Here is a 10865-nt window from a genome sequence, read left to right on the forward strand (position 1 = left end):
ACATAATAATGACGCGCCGGCCGCATCACTTAAGACCCCCACCCCCGGAGGTGCAGATCACCAAATCATAGCGCCGAAAAAAAATATTATCACCCCAATTCCTCTCCCTCCTCACCCCACCGAGGAAGCGGACGTTGCCAATCATGAAAAAAATGACGGCAGCGACACGCCCCCCGAGACCAAGACTTCTCACTCCACCCCGCTACCTTTACCCACGCAACACGCCGCAAAAAACCCCTCCTCGGACGAATTGGTTGCCACAGACCATAATCTTGATTCCCACGCCACCGAAGCAGCAACGGAAGGTCATCAAACAAACAACCCGCACGCACCAACTAGCCTCTCTCAAGTGCAAGGCCAAACAAAAAGGAAACACGTCAGGGCGGAGGAAAGAACGTCTCCCCAAAGAAAACGATTAATCCCCACCCCATCCGATGAACGGGGATACAAAGAGATAGAAGATTACCTCAACAACCATCCACAAGAAGGATTTTTAGATAGTCCAAAACTCATTTTATTCCTGAAAGAAACGAAAGGAAAGAAGAACATTACGGACATGGCTAAGAATTTTTTTTCAGACACGCATGCCCTCGTCGAAACGTTGAGAGAGCTTGTCGAGAAGAAAGCGGTTAAAGATGTTGCGTTAGATATGAGGATCCACAGGTTTTTTAAGGCCCTAACTAACAAACCACCGCATAATCAATGACGTCCGTCAGAGGGAAGACCATCAACCTGACCACCCTAAACGTGCGTTCTGTAGCCAGCAACGTAAAAAGTCAACAGCTCAAATTTTTCATCCAGCGTTGGGAACCAGATATCCTACTTATGCAGGAAACAAACGCGGACCATCTCCAACCCTGCCTCCGCAGCCTCGGCTATTCTTTCAGCCTCAACCCCACCCACAGAGCAGCCGCGGGAACTGGCATCGCAATAAAAAAGAACCTCGCCCCCAACATAACGAAGGAAAACACCATCTATCCGGGGCATGCTACAGAGCATCGTTTCGAATTTAGCTCAGGCTCCACCTTACGCGTTATTAACAGCTACATACCTAACGACAAGGACATAGCTGGTGAAGTGATACGGAAGATGGACGACGCACTCGAGCAAGGGAGGGCGGAAGACTATCATCCAGATCTCACCATACTGGCTGGTGATTATAATTGCACGCTGTCGCCTCGTCACGACCGCTCATCGAGGATAGAGAGGGAGCCTACGAAGGCGAGGCGTCTCGCCGCACTCATTAGGAAGCACTCTCTATCAGACGTATGGAGGGAAAGGCACGGAAGGAGGGAAGGGTATACGTACCACTCTGCGGCCGACCCCAATATTGCATCCCGCCTGGACAGGATATACACAGACAACATACAGAAAATATCCTCCATCGAAAGGCGAGCCTCGTTCTCGGACCACATGGCTCTATCCATAGACTTCACCATCCAGGATGTTATAAAACCACCTCCCCCGTACTGGAAATTCTACAACTACTTACTTGATAACGAAGAATTTGTCGAATTCATGTCGACAATTATCGAGGAAGTGACGTCTACCCACGAGAGCGGGGACCCCGTCGTCGCGTGGGAAACTTTAAAATCTGAGATTAGAGCCGCCACCAGGATTTATGTACGCCTTAGTAAAGACCGAAACATATCCCACATGAGATCGCTCGAGGCGACGGAGGCGACGACTCGAGGAGAGGAGGCGATGAAGGCGAGGGAAGAAATAAGGCGCACGTACAAGGAGGTAGGCGAGAGAGCGACGGCGATCGAGGGATGGGAAGAGATAGCGTCTTCGGAGAATCCGTTGGGGACTGCTCTCTCAAGATCGGTGACACGGATGCATCGACCCCCCCTGACGTCATTGGAAACAGACGACGGCACTATCCTCTCCGAACAGCAGCATCTTGTGAAGTACGTAAAAGACTATTATGAAAAAGTCTTTCAAGCCCCCGTACAGACAGACTCAGAGCTGCAGGAGGACGATTTTATTATTCTTTCGCGGCGGCAGCCGGAATTGACGGCGGAGAGTAAAGCGCGGATGGAGGCGCCCCTGACCCCAGAGGATCTCCGCACTGCACTCTACAGCTTGAACCGAAAGAAAGCACCAGGAATCGATGGCCTAACGTCCGAATTCTATAAGACCTTTTGGACTCTCCTCGCGAAGCCCTTCGCGTCAATGGTCGACGCGAGCCTAGAGAGAGGCATGCTCCCTATCTCCAGCAGATGGGCCGTTCTGAATTTAATTCATAAAAAAGGAGACAGAACAAATTTGAAGAACTGGAGACCAATCTCGATCACCACCACCGATTACAAAATAATTGCGAAGGCCCTTTCCATGAGACTGTCGTCGGCAATGCGAGAGGTGGTATCCCCCGAGCAAGGGTGCGGCGTCACAGGCAGAACCATCTTAGATAACCTGTCCCTAATTCGTGACATTATCGCATATGCGAATGAAACTAATTCTCCACTGGCCATATTAAGTCTGGACCAAAAGGGCGCTTTCGACAAAGTTCGCCATGATTTTTTATTCAATGTATTGAGACGCATGAATTTTGGCGAAAATTTCATAAAAACTTTAAGTACAATTTACGAGGACGCATCATGCCTCGTTAGGGTTGGCAATAGTCTGACTCCTCCAATCCCCTTTAAGCGAGGCATAAGACAAGGATGTCCGCTCTCCGGCCAGCTGTACGCACTGGCCCTGGAGCCACTACTCCACATCCTAAAAACTAAAATTACAGGTTTTCCACTCCCCACTCAAGAAGCACATATTACGCTATCAGCATACGCGGATGACGTAACTTTATTCATTTCGGAGAACAACGCTGTAAGAAATGTGATAAAATCATTCGATTCGTACGCCGCCCTCTCGGGAGCAGAACTAAACGAGAACAAGACTGAAGGGATGTACGTCGGGTCCTGGCGCGGGCGCACGGATAGGCTCGGACCCTTCGCGATCTCCACCGAAGGTGCCCGATTCCTCGGAGTGGTTTTTAAAAATGACACCATCAAAGAGAGAGAAGGACTAGAGGAAGACCTGGAGGTAAAAATTCAAAACGGATTGAGGAGGTGGGAAGCGGCTTCAGGGGCCCTTTCCGTGAGAGGAAGGACAAGGGTCGTAAATCAGTTCGTGGCCCCGACCATCTGGTACCGCCTACAGACCCAATGCATTAGCCCTCAATGCATCCGGCGGGTGCAAGCCGCCCTCACGGATTTTGTGTGGGGTAGGGGCCGAAAACACTGGGTTGCCGGAGCCGTGCTGACGGCCCCGCTCGGGTGCGGAGGACTGGGGCTGACTGACGTGCAGGCAAAAATTACCGCTATGAGGATAAATTTCTTTCAACGGTACGTCACAGGTGAAGTTCAACCGTGGAAAATCTTCGTTTCCTACTTCCTCGAGACCAGGCCTAAGAGGAACGGTTTCTACTCCTCAGTGAAAAGCGCCCTCGACACAATGGACGTGAGGTCCGGGGAAAACGGAGGACCTCTCCCCACATCTTGGCCCCCGACGGAGGAATCTCTCCCCTTCGGTTTCCGGAGCGAGCTGTCGAAGCGAACGCGAACGTTTCCCATACACAAAAGCGATATTTACCGAGAAATCGTTGCCAAAAAAAACAAAGAGAAGTGGCCCTACAAGGACGGCATATGGGGAGAGTCTACGTGCTGGAAAGCCTTCTGGACGGCGCCAGTCCTGGGGAGGGAGGGGGAGGTGTCTTGGAGACTGGCACATGATCGCCTGGCAGACGCCGTTTTCCTGTCGCGGTCGGGATTGCGAGAAAACTCAGTGTGCAGAGCATGCCCCGGAAGCCAGGCCACGGCCTGGCACATCCTCTACGACTGCAGACAGGCCGGAGAGGTATGGCGGACAGCAAAGGAGTGGATAAAAGGAGTCACGGGCTGCAGGGTGAGGAGCGCACTGGAATTACACAGGGGGAGACCTCCTGAAAGGGGCGGCTATACTAAGCGAGATTTACTGGCAAACTTCATTATAGCCGAAACAAAGGCAAGCATATATCATTGTTTTACAGCAACAGAAAAAGGTGAAAGGTCGGCTCAAAAAACATACGCCGAGTACTTAAAAAAAGGAATCGAAAGAAGAATCAGGAGGGAGTATATATATCATAAATGCAAGGGCGACACAAAATCTTTTATTGACTTGTGGTGTCAGAGCGGTGTCCTTTCTGAAGTGGAAGAAACGGAGTCAGGGGACACAATTTTAAAAGTGAAGATGGCGCCATAGAGAAGAAAGAATGAAGTAACAAGGGCGGAACCACACGGAGGCATTAACCACTCGGAAGGAGAGGCCACATGCGCGGAGGGATGGGGTCCAAGGTTGCGGTAACCAGCCCCTTCGGCGGACCTCCCCTGTGCGCGGCCCTCCCCTTCAGAGAGTGCAAAGGCGGAGAAGATATGCAAAAAAAGAATAATGACTGAAAATGATGATTTTATTGAGAAATAAAACAAGGTGACGATGGAAAACTTTTAAAACCTTTTAAAAAAACCGCCCATAGAATAATAATAATAATAATAATAATAAAAAAAAACATTTTCAACGACAACATTTTCAACGACAACATTTTCCACGACAACATTTTCAACAACAACATTTTCAACGACAACATTTTCAACGACAACATTTTCAACGACTACATTTTCAACGACAACATTTTCAACGACAACATTTTCAACGACAACATTTTCAACGACAACATTTTTAACAAAAACATTTTCAACGACAACTTTTTCAACGACAACATTTTCAACGACAACATTTTCAACGACAACATTTTCAACGACAACATTTTCAACGACAACATTTTCAACGACATTATTTTCAACGACAACATTTTCAACGACAACATTTTCAACGACAAAATTTTCAACGAAAACAACAACAACAACAATAACAACAACAACAATAACATTATCAACAACAACAACATTTTCAACAACTACAACATTTTCAACAACAACAACATTTTCAACAACAACTACATTTTCAACAACAACAACATCTTCAACAACAACATTTTCAAAACAACAATTTCAACAACAACATTTTCAACAACATTTTCAACGACAACATTTTCAACTACAAAACAATAACAACAACAACAACAAAAACAACTAAAACAACAACAAAAGCAACAACAACAACGACAACAACATTTTCAACACCAACATTTTCAACAACAACATTTTCAGCGACAACATTTTCAACGACAACATTTTCAGCGACAACATTTTCAACGACAACATTTTCAACGACAACATTTTCAGCGACAACATTTTCAAACAACAACATTTTCAATGACAACATTTTAAACGACAACATTTTCAACGACAACATTTTCAACGACAATATTTTCCGCGACAACATTTTCAACGACAACATTTTCAACGACAACATTTTCAACGACAACATTTTCAACGACTACATTTTCAACGACAACATTTTCAACGACAACATTTTCAACGACAACTTTTTTAACGACAACATTTTCAACGACAACTTTTTCAACGACAACATTTTCAACGACAACATTTTCAACGACAACATTTTCAACGACAACATTTTCCACGACAACATTTTCAACGACAACATTTTCAACGACAACATTTTCAACGACAACATTTTCAACGACTACATTTTCAACGACAACATTTCAAACGACAACATTTTCAACGACAACATTTTCAACGACAACATTTTTAACGACAACATTTTCAACGACAACTTTTTCAACGACAACATTTTCAACGACAACATTTTCAACTACAACATTTTCAACGACAACATTTTCAACGACATTATATTCAAAGAAAACATTTTCAACGACAACATTTTCAACGACAAAATTTTCAACGACAACATTTTCAACGACAACATTTTACACGACAACATTTTCAACGACAACATTTTCAACGACAACATTTTCAACGACAACATTTTCAACGAATACATTTTCAACAACAACATTTTAACTGACAACATTTTCAACGACAACAACAACAACAACAACAACAACAAAAACAACAACAACACAACAACAACAACAACAACAGCAACAACAACAACAACAACAACAACAACAGCAACAACATTTTCAACAACAACAACATTTTCAACAACAACAACATTTTCAACAACAACAAAATTTTGCACAACAACATTTTCAACAACAACATTTTCAACAACAACATTTTCAACGACATCATTTTCAGCGACAACATTTTCAACTACAACATTTTCAACGACAATATTTTCAACGACAACATTTTCAACGACAACATTTTCAACGACAACATTTTCAACGACAACATTTTACACGACAACATTTTCAACGTTAACATTTTCAACGACAACATTTTCAACGATAACATTTTCAACGACAACATTTTCAACTACAAAACAATAACAACAACAATCACAAAAACAACTAAAACAACAACAAAAGCAACAACAACAACGACAACAACATTTTCAACACCAACATTTTCAACAACAACATTTTCAGTGACAACATTTTCAACGACAACATTTTCAGCGACAACATTTTCAACGACAACATTTTCAACGACAACATTTTCAACGACAACATTTTCAGCGACAACATTTTCAAACAACAACATTTTCAATGACAACATTTTCAACGACAACATTTTCAACGACAACATTTTCAACGACAATATTTTCCGCGACAACATTTTCAACGACAACATTTTCAACGACAACATTTTCAACGACAACATTTTCAACGACTACATTTTCAAAGACAACATTTTCAACGACAACATTTTCAACGACAACTTTTTTAACGACAACATTTTCAACGACAACTTTTTCAACGACAACATTTTCAACGACAACATTTTCAACGACAACATTTTCAACGACAACATTTTCAACGACAACATTTTACATGACAACATTTTCAACGACAACATTTTCAACGACAACATTTTCAACAATAACATTTTCAACGACAACATTTTCAACAACAAAACAACAACAACAACCACAACAACAACAAAAACAACAACAAAACAAAAAACAACAGAACAAAACAACAACGACAAACACATTTTCAACACCAACATTTTCAACAACAACATTTTCAGCGATAACATTTTCAACGACAACATTTTCAGCGACAACATTTTCAACGACAACATTTTCAACGACAACATTTTCAACGACAACATTTCCAACGACAACATTTGCAACGACAACATTTTCAACTACAACATTTTCAATGACAACATTTTCAACGACAACATTTTCAACGACAACATTTTCAACGACAACATTTTCCACGACAACATTTTCAACGACAACATTTTCAACGACAACATTTTCAACGACAACATTTTCAACGACTTCATTTTCAACGACAACATTTCAAACGACAACATTTTCAACGACAACATTTTCAACGACAACATTTTTAACGACAACATTTTCAACGACAACTTTTTCAACGACAACATTTTCAACGACAACATTTTAAACGACAACATTTTCAACGACAAAATTTTCAACGACAACATTTTCAACGACATTATATTCAAAGAAAACATTTTCAACGACAACATTTTCAACGACAAAATTTTCAACGACAACAACAACAACAACAATAACAACAAATACAATAACATTATCAACAACAACAACATTTTCAACAACAACAACATTTTAAACAACAACATTTTCAACGACAACATTTTCAACGACAACATTTTGCACGACAACATTTTCAACGTTAACATTTTCTACGACAACATTTTCAACGATAACATTTTTAACGACAACATTTTCAACTACAAAACAATAACAACAACAACAACAAAAACAACTAAAACAACAACAAAAGCAACAACAACAACGACAACAACATTTTCAACACCAACATTTTCAACAACAACATTTTCAGCGACAACATTTTCAACGATCACATTTTCAGCGATAACATTTTCAAACAACAACATTTTCAATGACAACATTTTCAACGACAGCATTTTCAACGACAACATTTTCAACGACAACATTTTCCACAACAACATTTTCAACGGCAACATTTTCAACGACAACATTTTCAACGACAATATTTTCAACGATTACATTTTCAACGACAACATTTTCAACGACAACATTTTTAACGACAACATTTTCAACGACAATATTTTCAACGACAACATTTCCAACGACAACATTTTCAACAAACACATTTTCAACAACATTATTTTCAATGAAAACATTTTCAACGACAACATTTTCAACGACAACATTTTCAACGACAACATTTTCCACGACAACATTTTCAACGACAACATTTTCAACGACAACATTTTCAACGACAACATTTTCAACGACTACATTTTCAACGACAACATTTTCAACGACAACATTTTCAACGACAACATTTTTAGCGACAACATTTTCAACGACAACTTTTTCAACGACAACATTTTCAACGACAACATTTTCAACGACAACATATTCAACGAATACATTTTCAACGACAACATTTTCAACGACATTATTTTCAACGACAACATTTTCAACGACAACATTTTCAACGACAAAATTTTCAACGACAACAACAATAACAACAACAACAACAATAACATTATCAACAACAATTACATTTTCAACAACAACAACATTTTCAACAACAACAACATTTTTATCAACAACTACCTTTTCAACAACAACATCATCTTCAACAACAACATTTTCAAAACAACAATTTCAACAACAACATTTTCAACAACATTTTCAACAACAACATTTTCAACAACAACATTTTCAACAACAACATTTTAACAACAACATTTTCAACGACATCATTTTCAACGATAACATTTTCAACGACAACAATTTCAACGAAAACATTTTCAACGACAACTTTTTCAACGACAACATTTTCAACGACAACATTTTCAACGACAACATTTTCAACGACAACATTTTCCACGACAACATTTTCAACGACAACATTTTCAACGACAACATTTTCAACGACAACATTTTCAACGACAACATTTTCAACAACAACATTTTAACTGACAACATTTTCAACGACAACAACAACAACAACAACAACAAAAACAACAACACAACAACAACAACAACAACAACAAAAACAACAACAACAATAACAACATTTTCAACAACAACAACATTTTCAACAACAACAACATTTTCAACAACAACAAAATTTTGCACAACAACATTTTCTACAACAACATTTTCAACAACAACATTTTCAACGACATTAATTTAAACGACAACATTTTCAACGACAACATTTTCAACGACAACATTTTCAACGACAACATTTTCAACGACAATATTTTCAACGACAACATTTTCAACGACAACATTTTCAACGACAACATTTTCAACGACAACATTTTACACGACAACATTTTCAACGTTAACATTTTCAACGACAACATTTTCAACGATAACATTTTCAACGACAACATTTTCAACTACAAAACAATAACAACAACAACAACAAAAACAACTAAAACAACTACAAAAGCAACAACAACAACGACAACAACATTTTCATCACCAACATTTTCATCAACAACATTTTCAGCGACAACATTTTCAACGACAACATTTTCAGCGACAACATTTTCAGCGACAACATTTTCAACGACAACATTTTCAACGACAACATTTTCAAAGACAACATTTCCAACGACAACATTTGCAACGACAACATTTTCAACAACAACATTTTCAATGACAACATTTTCAACGATAACATTTTCAACGACAACATTTTCAACGACAACATTTTCCACGACAACATTTTCAACGACAACATTTTCAACGACAACATTTTCAACGACAACATTTTCAACGACTTCATTTTCAACGACAACATTTCAAACGACAACATTTTCAACGACAACATTTTCAACGACAACATTTTTTACGACAACATTTTCAACGACAACTTTTTCAACGACAACATTTTCAACGACAACATTTTAAACGACTACATTTTCAACGACAAAATTTTCAACGACAACATTTTCAACGACATTATATTCAAAGAAAACATTTTCAACGACAATATTTTCAACGACAAAATTTTCAACGACAACAACAACAACAATAACAACAAATACAATAACATTATCAACAACAACAACATTTTCAACAACAACAACATTTTAAACAACAACATTTTCAACGACAACATTTTCAACGACAACATTTTGCACGACAACATTTTCAACGTTAACATTTTCAACGACAACATTTTCAACGATAACATTTTCAACGACAACATTTTCAACTACAAAACAATAACAACAACAACAACAAAAACAACTAAAACAACAACAAAAGCAACAACAACAACGACAACAACATTTTCAACACCAACATTTTCAACAACAACATTTTCAGCGACAACATTTTCAACGACAACATTTTCAGCGACAACATTTTCAACGACAACATTTTCAACGACAACATTTTCAACGACAACATTTTCAGCGACAACATTTTCAAACAACAACATTTTCAATGACAACATTTTCAACGACACTATTTTCAACGACAACATTTTCAACGACAACATTTTCAACAACAACATTTTCAACGGCAACATTTTCAACGACAACATTTTCAACGACAACATTTTCAACGATTACATTTTCAACGACAACATTTTCAACGACAACATTTTTAACGACAACATTTTCAACGACAATATTTTCAACGACAACATTTCCAACGACAACATTTTCAACAAACACATTTTCAACAACATTATTTTCAATGAAAACATTTTCAACGACAACATTTTCAACGACAACATTTTCAACGACAACATT

The sequence above is a fragment of the Ischnura elegans genome, chromosome 9 (assembly GCF_921293095.1).
Source record: "Ischnura elegans chromosome 9, ioIscEleg1.1, whole genome shotgun sequence".
In the NCBI taxonomy this organism is placed as follows: Eukaryota; Metazoa; Arthropoda; class Insecta; order Odonata; family Coenagrionidae; genus Ischnura; species Ischnura elegans.